Below are 15,916 nucleotides of genomic sequence, written 5' to 3' on the forward strand. Positions count from 1 at the left end.
GCCCTGGGCAACACAAAAGTAATATCCTGGAACATAGCAGGGTCAACCAAAATTAATCATGATCCAAACCTGGATTTCTTCTTCAGAAACTTCGATATCATCTGCCTACAAGAAACTTGGCGTGTGGAGGAAAATCCGTTAGCAGGATTTCAAGAATTCTTCAACCCAGCAACTAAAGAAAAAAGCAAGGGTCACCCCACGAGTGGCCTCTCCACCTATATAACCACAAGTAAATCATTAAGGCAAAGAAAATCAACCAGCTTCCTGTTTACATGTTAGCCATTTTCATTGAAAACTGCCTCATAGACCAGGAATCAACCTTGGTCATAATATTAAACATCTATATCAACCCCAATGCAACCCACAAACAGCAGTTAGTAGACACTACGGAAAACAAACTGCAATCTCTAAATTCCTCGTACGGGAGTGCATCCTGGCTAATCACAGGTGATTTCAACCTGAATATGGCCAACCATAGGTACAGGAGTACCAGAGACGGAACCTTAGATCAATGCCTGCGCATTCCACAACAAGTTTCACGCTACAGCGACATGGAGAATTGTGACCACCCACTGGTAAGAGCATTGGAGGCATTAGGATTGAGGGCTTTGAACTGTCATTTCCCAACAGACAGCCCAATGAATCCAACGCACATATCAAAGAAATCAGCTAGCGCCCTTGATTACACATTTACATCTGCAACTTTCTTCAATCACATTCAAGTATTTAGCATAGAAGTAAAATGCAAAAGTGTTCATCACCCAAAGATCATGGAAATCATGAACAACAATCACTACATGGCACAAATGCAGAACATAGGGGCACAGGATCCAGGTAGCCATCTCCACCGAATAATATGGTCAAACCTATATGGGAAAATACAAGACTTGGAAATTGAACTTATCATCCAACCCAGGTACCCAGCCAGATATAATCATCAGATGGGAAGCAATGTGACCAGCGAACTCCCTTACAACTGCACAGGCTCAGAACCCCACAGAACAAAAACCAATGGTTCACCCAACCGCTAAAGCCACAAAGGCAACAGCTCAACAAAGCCGCAAGAGCACTAAAGAAACAACACATGGACACTAGACAACACAGTTCCTTACAAGCTTTAAGAAAAAAATACAAGAAGGCAGTCTGTGAAGTAAAGCAGGCACACTGTGACCAGTAATGGATCAGTGGAGGAATGCAAACAAAAGAACAGCTGCCCCCTTTATTAACCAACTGGAACCTGGGGCGGTAGGGACTTTAAGCAACACTGTGCCTGAAGCAAAATGGATTGAGTACATCTCTGAACTATATGACTGCCAGGAAAAGGAGGAACGCAACATGTGCGTAAACCACAACCCAAATCACCTAACCTTCGAAGCACAACAGATCAAAGAACACCTTAGGCACTGCAAAACCAATGGGGCCCCTGGCCCAAATGGCCTCCCGACTGGGGTCTTAAAACACGATTTGGAATTTTGGTTGAACCAATTTAGTAATCTGTTCAACTCATGCGTCACAGGAAATAAAATCCCTGACTCCTGGAGAGGGGCAATTCTACATCCAATTTACAAGAAAGGACCATATGTGAACCCCAACAGCTATCGCTTGATCACCCTCCTCGACACTGAGGCAAAAATATTCGCAGAGTGCCTACTAATTGAGATAAAAGACTGGGCTACCAAACAGAACCTAATCCCGCTGAACCAAACAGGTTTCCGTCCCTCATCATGCACCACTGACAACCTGGTAGAGCTAGCATTGCTGGTGGAAAAATACACAAAAAAGAAGATGGCCTTGTACACCTGCTTCGTGGACCTTTCTAAAGCCTTTGACTCTGTGGAACGGCACAGATTGTAGAAAAAAATAGTGGAACTCAATATTCCACCAAACTTGCTAAAAGGAATTCAGCTATTATATTCTGACAACTGGGCCAGGGTAAAAGTTGGTTGCAATGGAAGAGTTTTGGCAAAAATTCCAATAGGAAGAGGAGTAGAGCAAGGCTGCGTTCTAGCCCTGATGTTATTCAATCTCTATCTTGCAGACCTCTGTGCACAGCTGAACTCTGCGGGTTCCCATCCCCCCAAATTAGGTGACCAACATCTAACTGCACTTCTTTATGTTGATTACATTGTCCTCTTGAACCTATCAGGCACAGGGCTGAAAAATTGCTAAACACCTTGGATCAGCACTGCAAATCCAACAAGTTTATATTAAACTTGGAGAAAACCAAGGTAGTTATCTTTGATGAGCACATAATAAAGAAAAAACAGTGGCTCTTTGGTAACCAGCTTGTAGACAGAACAAATAGCTACAAATACTTGGGAGTCTGGTTGCAAGGAAGGTGGTCTCACTGTCTTCATTTAAAACACCCTGAAAGCCGGAGTGGCATCGCAAATTGCAGCACTTCAAAAACTATCGACAAAACTGCAAAGCCCAACCTGGAGGCCGCTTCTCACAGTGATCAGAGCAAAGTTCCTGCCCTCCCCGACATATGGCTTAGAGTGTTATCCCGGCAAGTTTAATGCTTTTTTGAACATCGCTCAGAGTAAAGTTTTCTGACTTCTCTTCAGCCTATCACAGTGCTCCTTACCAGCACAAATCAGACTGGAATTCGGGCTACAGGACCAAGCCCTGGTACAGAACGGAGTTATCCTCAAATATGCCTCTCTATTAAGACAAGCGCCCCCAAACACACTAAAAGCACTAATCCGGGAGGAATCAGGCCTGAACTCGTCTGTGGACTCGAATTCGCGGTCTGACACAATCGCCTTAGCAATCAAGAAACTCCAGGCAGAAGAGCTGTGGCAAATGTCCTTACCACACAAAATACTTAAGAAGCTAATAAATAAGAAAATCAAACAGCTATCGTGGATCAAGGACAAAGACAAGTTCGGGTCACGGACCAACTGATGGATGTCTATAAAAACATACAAGACACCAACAGCACAGGCATACCAGGGGGAAACTCTATACAGATTCCTAAAAATAAAGGTACTGCATGCCAGGTTGGGTCTTCTTCCCTCACTAGACATGGTCCCAAAATGGCGCAATCCCTCACAAAACGGGGGATGCAGGCTATGTGCAGATAATAAGGAAGACTTTCTACACCTTCTGTGCATATGCCCTGCACTGTCACCCTGGAGCAAACTGAATCTCAAAAACATGTTTAACGCAAATAACTTTCGATCATGCAGACAAGCCATCTTATTTTGTCTCAAAGGACTGACACATCAGCACATGGCATGTATAGCAAAATTTATATTAAAAGCAGAACTCCTTTTAAAGGATGCGTCAACAAACTCTGGAAACTGAGGGAGACATTCATCTCATGATTTTACATCCTCCTTCACTGTACTCTCTCGCTCAGTCTAGATGCAGAACTTTACGGTCAGCACGGAATGCGAGAGGCAGTTTTTAAGTAATCATCACCCCTGATGAAACAGCCATCCTTCTAAGCGGACTTCTAGCTCTTGGCTAGTGCCCATTGTTTTACACTATGTGAGGTTTAAATGCCGGTGGTTGTTTTCAGCCCACCAAATTTACCATTTATGTAACTTGTTGATTGCAACGATTTTTATTAATTATGCAATAAAGGTTTATCATCATCGCCGTATTTCTCTTCTGCTCGCAGTAAATGCTTGAGGCAGAAAAATGGCTCCCGGCCTTCAAAGATAAGCGCCGGTGCCCCAATTAAGCACTGGCACAGGGGCAATCTTCCCTGTCTCTCCATTTACCTCCGGCCATCAGGATATGCACTGTTGCCAACGAGAACTCTGGTGAGGAAAGGAGCAGGTCACGGTCATTTTACATTCGCAAATGCAGCTCACTTGCACACTTTTCTGTCTTTGGGGATCATGGTCGCCATATGTAGTTGGCCCATTTCCTAGAAAATTATTTATACTATAAAATGGCAGATCGTTCCCACTGATTTGAAAGAGCACCACGACACCCTTCTTACGGTTATGTGCACTATGGCCTGTTGCTTCCGACTCCACTTTTGTTATAATACTCGTGCCATCGCTGATCCCGAAGGATGCTAAAGTTGTCAGGGTTTATCATAACAAACTCAAAGCCACCATACTTGGTCCAGGAAATGAAAGATGCAGGGAAGGCAACTGATAGATAGGTCCACAACGGAAGCACTGATACGATGCGGATTCAGCGCAGCACTGACCTAACACAAAATGACACCTCCCGACCTGCAGAACGTAATATGGGGCCCCGGCTGTCTCCAAGTCCTGACAAATATTCATTGGTCTTGGGCTCAGATGGGGTCCCCCCGGATTTTTGAAGAATGCCCTCTAAATGGATGGAGGGCCCTCAGCACCCTAGGCCTTGCAGGGGACTGTGTTACGCTCCTGTCATGCAGTTTCACTGGGCCTCTGTCTGCCAGCAATATTTACTTTGCATTTTTGTAACTCTGTTTATTTCTGCTAGGGAAAGTAGAGTTGCTTTTCCAAACTTTCAACTGTATCATATTCCATGTCATTGCACGCATTCTGCTGGTAAGCAATGGCATGGCGGGAGGGGGGCTCCATAAATAGGAACCTCAGGCGCCCCTATGCACCACGGGGGCAGAGAGGGCCTCCATTACGAACCCTGCAGCGCAAACCAGGATTAGAAAAGTAAGATTGGGCAAAGGTTTCATGCAACCATACGTACCATCTCTCACCCACCGAACGACAGTCAAGAAACCCCATCCAAAACCACATCAGTAGTTCCTCAGGAAGGTGCCTGGATCCAAAATGGCACCCCTCCTTATCAGAAAGTCAGGGTGAGCTTCAGTGACACCCCTGAGGCACTCATGCATACACCAAGTAACTGAACAGTCAAAACTAACATAGCTAATGGTTTTGATTTCTGTATCAGGACATTTTTGTGGTAGTCGGCTAGCCATGCCGCAGTTTAGGTACATAGGCCCTCTACATCCAGTGTAAGGGTCATTGAGGGGCATTAGCTTCCTGGGTGAGTGATCTAATAAAGCTGTAGCATTGCTAGCCTACATGCTTTGCCAACCTTGTCTCTAATATCCAGGACAGATACATCATCGTCAGTGACCAGGTTTTGGAGCCAGGCTTGTGCAAGGCAACCCCTATTAAGATATAGTGTATGACGTGTGTATCAGGGCCCTGTGACGTTCACTCACCTTATGCATCATGGTACCCAGGGGGAACAAGCAGCCCTACCCCTGTAAGATCCTAAGAGAGGAAGGATCAAACGGGGGTGCTTCTCGGAGAGGAATAGTGTAAGGAGAGCAGAGGTGGAAGACTGGAAGAGATGGAGGAAGGAAAAGACAGAAGGAACAAGTGCGTTAGGAGAAAGAGAGAATGGGCGAGAAGGATTGACAAAGAAGAGGTCAAGCAAGAGTGAAATTGAATCACCTAGGTACAGGGGGAACAGGCCAAGGGGTGAGGCTAGTACTGTAGAAATACATGTGGGGCAGAAGTGTGAGAAGGATAATGTTATAGAAAGGTGAAGTAATGATGGTAAACACAGAGGACATGAATATAATGAAGCTTTTTTCTTAAAAATAACATCACAATCAACACAGTCTCCACCACTGACAAAGGGTAAACTGGTCATAGTGTCTTTCATAGACAAAGTGCGGACAGGTGATAGTCTAAACTCCCCCATCAGTGTAGAACATAAGCCTGATGAACACATGAGGGTACTGTGTGAGGCAATGACTCGCAGTGTGAAGAGCTGTTAAGTTGGCAATTGAAAGACTTGCAGATGGTGGACAGAAAGAACTGGCACTGTTTAGTACATTAAGAAACTGTCACTGGCAGGCAGAGCATACAGTAGTTTTTTGCAGGAAGTGTGAAAAGTTGTCACAGGTGAGAACAGTGAGAAACAGGCAGAGTAGGGCTGTGGAGTACAGAGAAAGCAGTAGTGGGCAGTGTGAAGAACTGTCAGTAATGAGCAATCTTAGAAGCAGGTACATGTGGGCTGTCAAGAGAAATGACATTGACATGCAGGGTTTGAAACTACAATGTTGACAGTGTGAAGGAGGTGACACCAGTGTGTAGTGTGACAAGCTGCCCACAAAGCTTACCCAGACTCTAATCTGAAAAGGACTGACTGTGAATTACAATATAAGCAACTCAGTGTTTTTCATTTAATGCAATGGTTTGTGCAGCTTTTTATCATCATACGGGCCAATTTCCATGACTGATGTGGATTGCTTTGGTTCAAACAATGTTTATATGTCCGTTCTGGAAGTCAGCCTGCAAATTTGAAAGACAGAATATGAGTCTGTATAGAGGAAAAGGGTGGTGCAGGAAGCAGTGTACTGTCATATTTGCAAATAGGTGTTAATTCATTTTACCTTTTTAATAAATGTTTTCGGTTAATATTTCATTCATTGAAAATTGCAGCCATTTTGTTTACCCATGTTGTGTTTAGGCCTACTGTACGTGTGTAGCCTCTTTTTCGTATTAGACTTGTAAGCGAGGATTTACAAATGACCAGTTCAACGTCCAAGAAGTGTATATTATCTGTACCTTTTCAAGGTCCTCTCTGTGCTGCTCGTGAAAAAGCCCGGTACCTGCGGAAACTCTCATTGTCTGAGTTCCAGTTTCTGTCACTCTTACCTCTTCCATTGCTGTCTATGAGGCAATAATGCACAAAAACTGTGTTAAATTGTGAGAGAAGTTAGCATTCTTATTGACTCGGCTAAGTGAAGTTATACCTCATAGAGTGCTTATATTTTATATTTTTGCTTTAGTAAACATGCTTTAGACTTCAAATAGGTGCAAAAACATACATTTTTCTTCCCACAGGCAGTGCTTTAAATGGGCCGGTACTCTCCGGTACTGAGTACTAGCACTTTTTTATTTTGAGAGGGAGAGTACCGGCATATCTCAAGAAAAACGTAATACTTTTAATTGGAGAGTACCGGCACTTCTCAGAAACAAGCAGGTACTCTGATAGAGAGTACCTGCACTTCTATTTTTCCATTTAAAGCACTGCCCACAGGTAATATTAATATATTAATGTGGTACATCATGAATGTGCAAGGATGATGGGAGCGTGGCTTGCAGTCGATGGAGTAGGCAGCAAAAACAGGTGGTCCGCACAACCGGGCCCCATCTAGTACCATCCTGACCCCTCAGCCCGCCCCGAGGGGGCATCATGGAGTAAGTCATTGCCCGCCGAGGATGTGGGCAGTCGATGGGACCGCCGAGATACGGCAGGATGCAGAGAAAGTGGTAATCACCAGGTGGCTGTCATAGCGTGACTGCGAAGCGATCGAAGATGGCGCCGTGAGACAATCGAGCAATTAGACCACACGGAGCCTGAAGTGATGACCAGCGGGCCTGCTAACTGCACTCAGGGACTGCCCTTGCCATTAGGGGCTCCGGGGTGATGCTGAGCGAGGGCAGCTGACGGAGGGCTCGAAGCAGGTGAAAGCCTGAAGAAAACATGGAGTGCAGCTTATGAACTGCCTCGGAAGCCAAGTGCCACCCTGGCCTGGGCCGAATGCCAGAGGAACTGGACGACCGACGTCTCTGGTCTAAGTTGCCGAATTGGAGGTGAGACATAACGTTCCCGACTGCAACGAGTCAGCGGCCCGGTACAATCACAGCTGGCACAGCCCGGGCTTGGCCCTGGAGAGAAGAGTGGCCTTCTTGGGGCCTGGACAAGGAAGGCCCTGCTGGCAAGATAACGCCACGTTCAGGCAAGGCAGAGATCTGCTTAAGATTGGGAGTGGACCACACCTCGAGATGCTCGTGTGCGGCAGGTCCTGGAGCGGCCCTAGCCAATAGTGGAGGAGAGTAGGGGCTGGTCGGGGACCCGGAGAGGTCCAGCGAGGTGCCGGGGACCAGGGAGTGGTAGGGTAACACCCCCGAGAGGATTACAAAGGCCCTACTAGGGATGTGAACGGAGAGGAGAACTTCCTGGAGATGGCGGGGGAGCAAGAGAAGTGAGGCCGCCATTGAGCAGTTCCATGAGTGCTGGCAGGAAGTAACACGAGACACGAGCGAGGGATGCCTACAGTTCTACCGATACCACCTGCACCACTCCACGACTTGCTGAACATTCTTTATTAATGCCTCAACAAAGCGGGCTGGTGCTTTGAGTTAACAGGGAATGCTCCCTTTGAGAAACTAACCTGGTGAGACCCATACTCTGTACTTCCTACCTTGATCCCTGCCCCGGATACAATTCCTGAGGTGCCACACAACATGGGTAAGGCAGGGAAAAAGCAAGAGCGGAAGGCAGCAGACCTTCGGACTCCCTGATCGGCCATAGCACCCTGGACTCTCACACTGGGCAGATGGGGAACCCCACACTTCAGGATATAACGCAGGCCATAACAACTTCCCAAGAGATGATGGAAAACAAGATAGACTCCCTATGGCGGACCTGGGTCTACTTGGACATGACCATCGCCACCTTGCGGAAACTTGTTGATATACCTCCCGCTGTGACTGCCATGAACAAAAGGCTCGCTGCCATGGAATCCAAAGTACGCACACTTGAGTTCTGAGCTGCATATGTGGAAAATTGGTCACGCCGGAATAATATCCGTGTGGTGGGGTTACCAGAACAGATCGAAGGGAACAGCATGTTGGAATATTTGAAGAAATTGATCTGAATAGAATTACCGAAGGAGAGTCTGTCTAAGTTCTTTGCCCTAGGGAGAGCTCACAGGGTACCTGCATGGGAGCCTGTCCTGGGGGCCCAGTGGGGGCTACACTGTTGTTTTTTAAGAACCGAGACTACATCCTGGCCTAGGCACAATGCAAAGGGCACATCCTCGCGGACAAAAATAAAGTGCAGATCTTCCCAGACTTCTCTTGTGAAGTACAACAATGATGTGCTACATTCTAAGAGACCAAGAGGAAACTCAGACAATTATGCTGTCAATACTGAATGTTATTCCCAGCAAGGCTTAGGGTGGTTACTTCTGATGGCACCCGATTCTTCCAATCTCCACAAGAATTGTGGGACTGGCTCGACCATCACCCTCAGCCGGACTCAGTCATAGGCCCCATCCCCGACATCACTGCAGAACCTGTGCCTCTGCTGCTCCAAACCAATATGAAACCAAGTTGGAGAGGCGAAGGGCGATGGAGGCTGTGTCCTCCCTGAACGGCTCCGGTGCGCGGTCCCCGTTAAGAGATATGGAGGATTCTGAATCTGAATGGCCTCCAGTGAATCAGACAGCTCCAGTTTGCAGATGCCACATGTCACCCCGGGAACATTGGACAGCATTATCTAAATTAACTGGCCATAGTGGTAACGTTGCTTGCATTGACTTGGTTGACAGATCTAATTGTCTCTACTGCTATGGGGATGTGGGAGGGTTGAAAATGTTTTTGCTCCCCCGAGTGTTGGGACCTTATGATCTCAGAGGAGGCTGGGTGGGAGCCCTGGACGCAGAGGGCATCTGCCTGACTGCACCCCACTCACTATATAATTTGTGGGTACTCCTGCAAATAGTTAGTTATGTTGCTTGTTTGGATATGGGGTAATGCCCTGCTTGTTCCGAGGAGTACGAGCTGGGTAAAGAGTTATACGTTTATCTGTTGGGGGTCATATGAGTTGCAACATTCTGATTCTCAGACATGCAGGGCTATTAAGTGAGCATGGTGGGGGGAGGAGATGGAAAGGAGGTATCTAGTGTTGAACATCAATGATGACAACACCCACAACTTACAAGTTCCTTTCCTGGAACATTCGGAGGATGCATACAATGTCTAAGAGATACAAAGTACTGTCCTATTTACACAGACAAGGTACACAAGGGGCATACTTGCAGGAAACCCACCTGACAGCCAAAGAGTGGCGGGACCTCCAACACAGATGGAGAGACCAGATATACCATACTACCTATTCAGCCTTCGCCAGGGACATCCTGATATGGGTTAGGGCCAGAGTACCATTCCAGCCAAATGGACACCTGGTAGACCCAGAAGACCATTATGTAGAAGTGACTGGCAGACTGGAGGGCCAAGACATAACCATATCCAATATATATGCACCTAACTCATACCAGGCTCTATCCTTGGTGAGTGCTTCATGCCTGTTAGCTCCATACCTCACACAGTCAACATTAATAAAAGGGGACTTTAACTGCATGACAGATCCACACATCGATAGGTCACACACCACATTACCAGACTCCCCAACGTTCAGAGTGGCTTGCTGTTAGAAATGTGGTCTCTAGTTGGCAGTGGTCTGCACCCAGTCCAAGTAGAGACCCTCACTCTAGTCAGGGTAAGGAAGCCACACAGCTAAGAGAACCCCTGCTCACCCCCTTGGAAGCTTGGCACAAGCAGTCAGGCTTATCTCAGAGGTAATGGTTAAAGTATTTGTATATACACACACACACACACACACACTAACACCTTGAAAACACTATAAAGGCATTCACACCAGTTTAGAAAAATATCCAATACTTATCTGAATAAAACAAGACCAAAACAACAAAAATACAACATGCAGGAGCAAAGATATCACTTTTAAAGAGTTGCAAAGAGTCTTAATCCAGAGGAATCAATTGTTGTCTCTTTTTAACACACAATACCTGAGATATGTCAAAAACAAAGACAATGCGGGCTGCAGAGGAGATGAGGCGCCAGAAAACAAGGCGATGCGTTGGTTACTGACTGCTTAGGGGAGGTGATGTGCTGATTCCTTACTGACAGGGGAGGTGATGCATTGATTCCCTCCTCGCAGGAGCGGCAATGCTTGGTTCCTTACTGGCAGCGAGTGGTGATGCATTGGTACCTTAATGGCAGGGGAGGTGATGTGTTGGTTCTCTCCCCGCAGGAGAGGGGATGCGTTGGTTTCCGGTCACGCAGCCTTGGTTCCTTGCTGCAGTGCGGGGTCAAGTATAAAATGATGCCCACCGACGATGTGTGGGAAAATCCAGACGCACTGTGATCATAGAGCGGTGGTGGACCAGGTGCTGCGACGGTTCTATAGGTGCTGCGTCGATTCCTTAGCCACAAGGCAGATGCTGCGTCGATTCTTCGCTGCAAGCCAGGCAATGGGTCGATTTTCAGCTGCAGCAATCAGATATGTGGATTTTCTTCCTCGGATACCAGTTTTCACGTCCAAGAGCACAGGGGCTGAATCTGGTACCACTTGGGAAGTCAGGACTCTAAGCAGAAGGTTAAGTCTTTGATGTCCCTCAGACTTCTTAACAGGGGGCAAGCTCAGTTCAAGCCTTTGGAGAACCTTCAAAAGCAGGATGTAGTAAGCAAAGTCCAGTCCTTTCACTCCCAGGACAGAAGCAGAAAGCAACAGGCTAGCACAACAAAGTAACAGGCAGAGTGGCAGTTCCTTCTATAGCATCCCGCTCTTCTTTCTGGCAGAATGTCCTCAGACCAGAAGTGTGCTGAAGTTTTGGTCTCAGAGGCCCAATACTTATACTAATTTCTGCCTGTGAAGTAGGCAAACCTCAAAGGTAAGTCTTTGTAGTGCACAAGACCCTGTCTTTCCTTGCCCTGGCCCCAGACACACTCCTGGGGGTTGGAGACTGCTTTGTGCAAGGACAGGTATAGCCCTATTCAGGTGCAAGTATCGCCTCCTCCCACCAATCAGGCCCAGGAAGACCCATCAGGATATGCAGGGCACACCTCAGCTCCTTTTGTGTGAGTGTCTAGAGTGAATTCACAAAAGCCCAACTGTCATCCTGACTCAGACGTGTGCTCCACAGCCCAGCAGAGACACAGAATGGTTAAGGAAGAAAAAGGCCACTTTCTAAAAGTGGCATTTTCAAACTTACAATTTAAAAACCAACGTCACCAAAAGATGTATTTTTAAATTGTGAGTTCAGAGACCCCAAACTCCATATCTCTATATGCCCCTTATTGGGAAATTACACTTGAAAGATATTTCAAGGCAATCCCCATGTTAACCTATAGGAGAGATAGGCCTTGCAATAGTGAAAACAGAAGTTACCAGTATTTCACTTTCAGGACATATAAAACACACCAGCACTTGTCCTACCTTTTAAATACACTGCACCCTGCCCAGGGGGCTGCCTTGGGTTTGAGCATGGCAAGCGGCAGTTAAAATGACCTACAAAGACACTGCAGTAGCAGGTATGAGACTTGTTTACAGGGCTACTCATGTAGGTGGCACAATCAGTGCTGTAGGGACCACTAGTAGCATTTGATTTACAGTCCCTGGGCACACGCTGTGCACTGTACTAGGAATGTACTAGTAAATTAAATATGTCAATCATGTATAAACCAATTACCAATAGAATTTAGACAGAGAGCACTTGCACTCTAGCACTGGTCACCAGTGGTAAAGTGCCCAGAGTCCTAAAGCCAGCAAAAACGAAGCTCAGCACAGGATCAAAACAGGAAGTCAGAAGCCAAAAAGACAGGGGAAACCACGCCAAGAGCTGACAGGTCTAACACTCCTGCATTCTCATAGTGGTAGACAAGATGGGATTGATATACTCCGGAGGCAAACTCTTCCACAAACCTGTGACTGTTCCTTTTTTTCCAGGATCCACGAGCTGCATGTAAGGCTTGATACATTCCTTTGCACCTCCGGCGTACACAGTCTAGTCTCCAATACGGAGTACCTACCCTGCATGATTTCTGATCACAACCCTGTCCTCCTACACCTGAACTGGAAGCACCCTCTGGCCCATACCCCACATGGCGATTGAGGTCCGAATCTCTGGAGGATCAGGCATTCCGGGAGGACATACAAACAAAGATAGTACAATATTTTAATGGCAACAGTGGGACGGCCTCCTCTGCCCAGATGGAATGGGATGCTTTTAAAGTAGTGGTCAGGGGACAATGAATGGCGACATCTATAGGAATCAGGGGCACCTCACTGAGAGAAATATCAGAGGCGGAGAAAGATCTCAGCGAACTGGAGGTGAAGCAACCTGAACACCCAGACTTGCATCAGGTCCTTGCATATAAGAGGGAGGAAGTTGCAGCCAAAGTCGAGATGTTGTGCTATTTCGATTATGAGGGTTATCTGGAGCTCATGCATGTGGAGCAGGTTCACACTGGCACATTATTAACCTGGTTGGCTAACCCTGGAAAACGAGGATTGTCAATATTGGAATTAGAAATTGTTGAGGGGGAGGGTGTTTAGTCAGGTTGGAATCAATGATTGTTTCCGCCAATATTACTCGGAGCCATACATGAGCACCACATGCCATGATGGGATAAAATCTACAGCTTACCTGACCCAGCTACCATTGACGTGCCGTACGGCGGAGGATGCCAAGGGAATTGATGGGGACAACACTTCAGATGAGATAAAGGTAGCTATCAAGTCTTTGGTTCATGGCAAGACACCAGGAAGGATGGATTCCCAGTCGAATTCTATGCCACCTATTCAGATGTGCTATCTCCGAAGTTGGAAGCACTATATAATGCGGCTAGGGCAACAGGTTGCCTGCCGAACACCACCAGGGAGGAGGTGATAGTCCCCCTACCAAAACCCAGGAAGCCAGCCTACGACCGCAGTGCCTTTAGGCCACTTTCAATGTTAAATGTCGAATACAAGATCTTAAGTAAAATACTGGCAATCAGACTCCTTCCCTATATGACAAAGCTAATCCATCCAGACCAGTCGAGGTTTATACCTCGGGGTAATACCGCACTTAACATCAGGCGTTTACTGTCCATAATGGAGGCGAGGGAGCTACGATGCTTCAGCTGCAGCAATCTTTGCCCCCAACATCGAGAAGGCCTTTGATAGCCTAGAATGGGATTATTTATACGAGGTGATGTTCCACACGCAGCTAGGACAACGCTTCTTGACATGGACCAGACTGTCTTATACGGACCCGAATGCTCAAGTTTGAACCGGCAGAAGCATCACAAGTAGCTACAAGGTGGGAGAGGGAACATGACAGGGTTGCCCCTTGTCACCCCTGCATTTTTACCCTAGCTATGGAACCCCTAGCCACTTGTGAAGAGCAGGGTCACATTTCTAAGGACTGCACATTGGTGGGCATTGGCACAGGGTAGCACTGCATGCGGATGACTTGCTGGTCTTCCTCCGAGACATGCAGGAAGATCTGGATGGAGCTAAGGCCATGTTCGAACAGTTTGGTTCTCTGTCGGGCCTATGCGTGAACTGGTAGAAATCTAGACTCCTGGTTGCTGTAACAGGCCTCCCCCCAGCACCTGCTTCAGTGGGAACCCAGGTGCCTGTCTTATCTAGGAGTGAAAGTCTACCACAACCAGTCTGACATATTAGAGTGGAACGTGGGGTCAGCAGACAGGTCCCTCAGATCATGTATGGACTTCTGGAATTCTCTACCGCTGTCGGTCACGGGCAGAATAACCTTATTGAAAATTATAGCCCTACCACAGCTACTGTACTTCTTTGGGATGCTCCCCATCTTGATTCTCAGGGCAGTGTTTGGGAACCTTGACTATCTGATCACTTCTTTTATCTGGGGATCAACCCGCAGGAGGGTCTTCCTCTCCACATTGAACAGCCCAAAACGGGGAGGGCTAGGGATGTCGGATTTTGAGGCGTATTACCTCATGGCTCAGCTTCAGTGGTTAGTAATCTGGGTTGCGGACAGATGTACCCCAGACAAAGCTATAGGCCCTTTTGTGCTGGGGCTCCCTGACCTCACCTGCATGCTGCTGTGAACAAGATGGACCATGACCACGGACTCTGCGAATTTCCACGTGATTTACCAGTGCTGGTGCCTTCTGAAAACCCACATTAAGATCCCATACACTCTGGATTTACCCCTCACTATGTTGGCAGAGCTCCGGCATGGGGGGATTGGAGGGGCTTGGAGTAGTGGGTGCTTGCAGGAGCGACCACCACGGGAGACTTCTATAGTTTGGGTGAATGACTCTCCTTTTCTGACTTCTGTGCTGAATTTGCCCTCTCGCAGGGGCATTTCTTACTTCATAGGGCGGTCACAACGGCACTCCGGAAACACTGGCAGCCTGGCACCACTGAATCGCAAACACATAGAAGCTGTCATTACATGGTTCTATCATCTGGTACCCGTAAAGCTGTCACATGTCTTTATAGAGCCGGGGGGGGGGAGAGACATGCAGCGCCCGCTGGCGACACTGAGGGGTAAATGGGAAGATCATCTAGGGATCAGCGAGAAAGATTGGGATGACATAACGGGCAGAATCCCAAAGATTCTAGCTGGATGTACAGTAGGTACGGAGTCAGTTTTGTAAAACTCTATAAAATATGTTTTAAAAAACAAGAATGTGCAGGGACCTGTTCAGTCCAACCAGCGTTACAGGAAGGCATAATTTAGGTTCCCTGGGAGCCATTATTTGCCGCATGCCTCTTTCATCCAGAGACGCACAGCACAGCCATTACAATTTTGCAACAATATTCTTAATGACACACATTGCTCTTTCATGATATTTGGGGAAGTAAGTAATGTTTGCTCTTCCTTCTTTGGACAAGAGGGTTCTCTTATGGCATCTTCTCAGTCAGTTCCTTTTTTTCCAAATACATTAGTGTGTGACTACAGTATTTGAGCGCCATTACAAGACTCTTATGTCTGCACAGTTTACTGCCACAGGCATGCAGCTCCTAAGTGCTGAAACTACCAAGTGCTGCAAGGATGAAAGACAGTGAAGCTATGCCAGGAGTTACGGCTTAAACTTTCGGGTTCTGCACAGAAATCTGTAGAATGCGCATCAACCCCTTAAGTTATCGTGCCATTTGTGAAAACAAATACAGATAGTACTAAGAACAAGTGGAACACCTGCACGAAGCCCTTCATATCACTTATTTGGTCTGTCCTCCAGTTGTCCAGACAATGCATTCCCAATAGAGATAAACAAAACGTGCTCGGGGACACTGTTCCTACACTTGTAAAAGCCAGCCCATTGTCAATAAAAAAAAACACATAACTGGCATGCCTGGCTCTAACAAACCACCATTATTACTGCTGCTGAAATTGCAGGATAATGACTGGACC

The sequence above is a fragment of the Pleurodeles waltl genome, chromosome 9 (genome assembly GCF_031143425.1).
Source record: "Pleurodeles waltl isolate 20211129_DDA chromosome 9, aPleWal1.hap1.20221129, whole genome shotgun sequence".
Classification (NCBI taxonomy): domain Eukaryota; kingdom Metazoa; phylum Chordata; class Amphibia; order Caudata; family Salamandridae; genus Pleurodeles; species Pleurodeles waltl.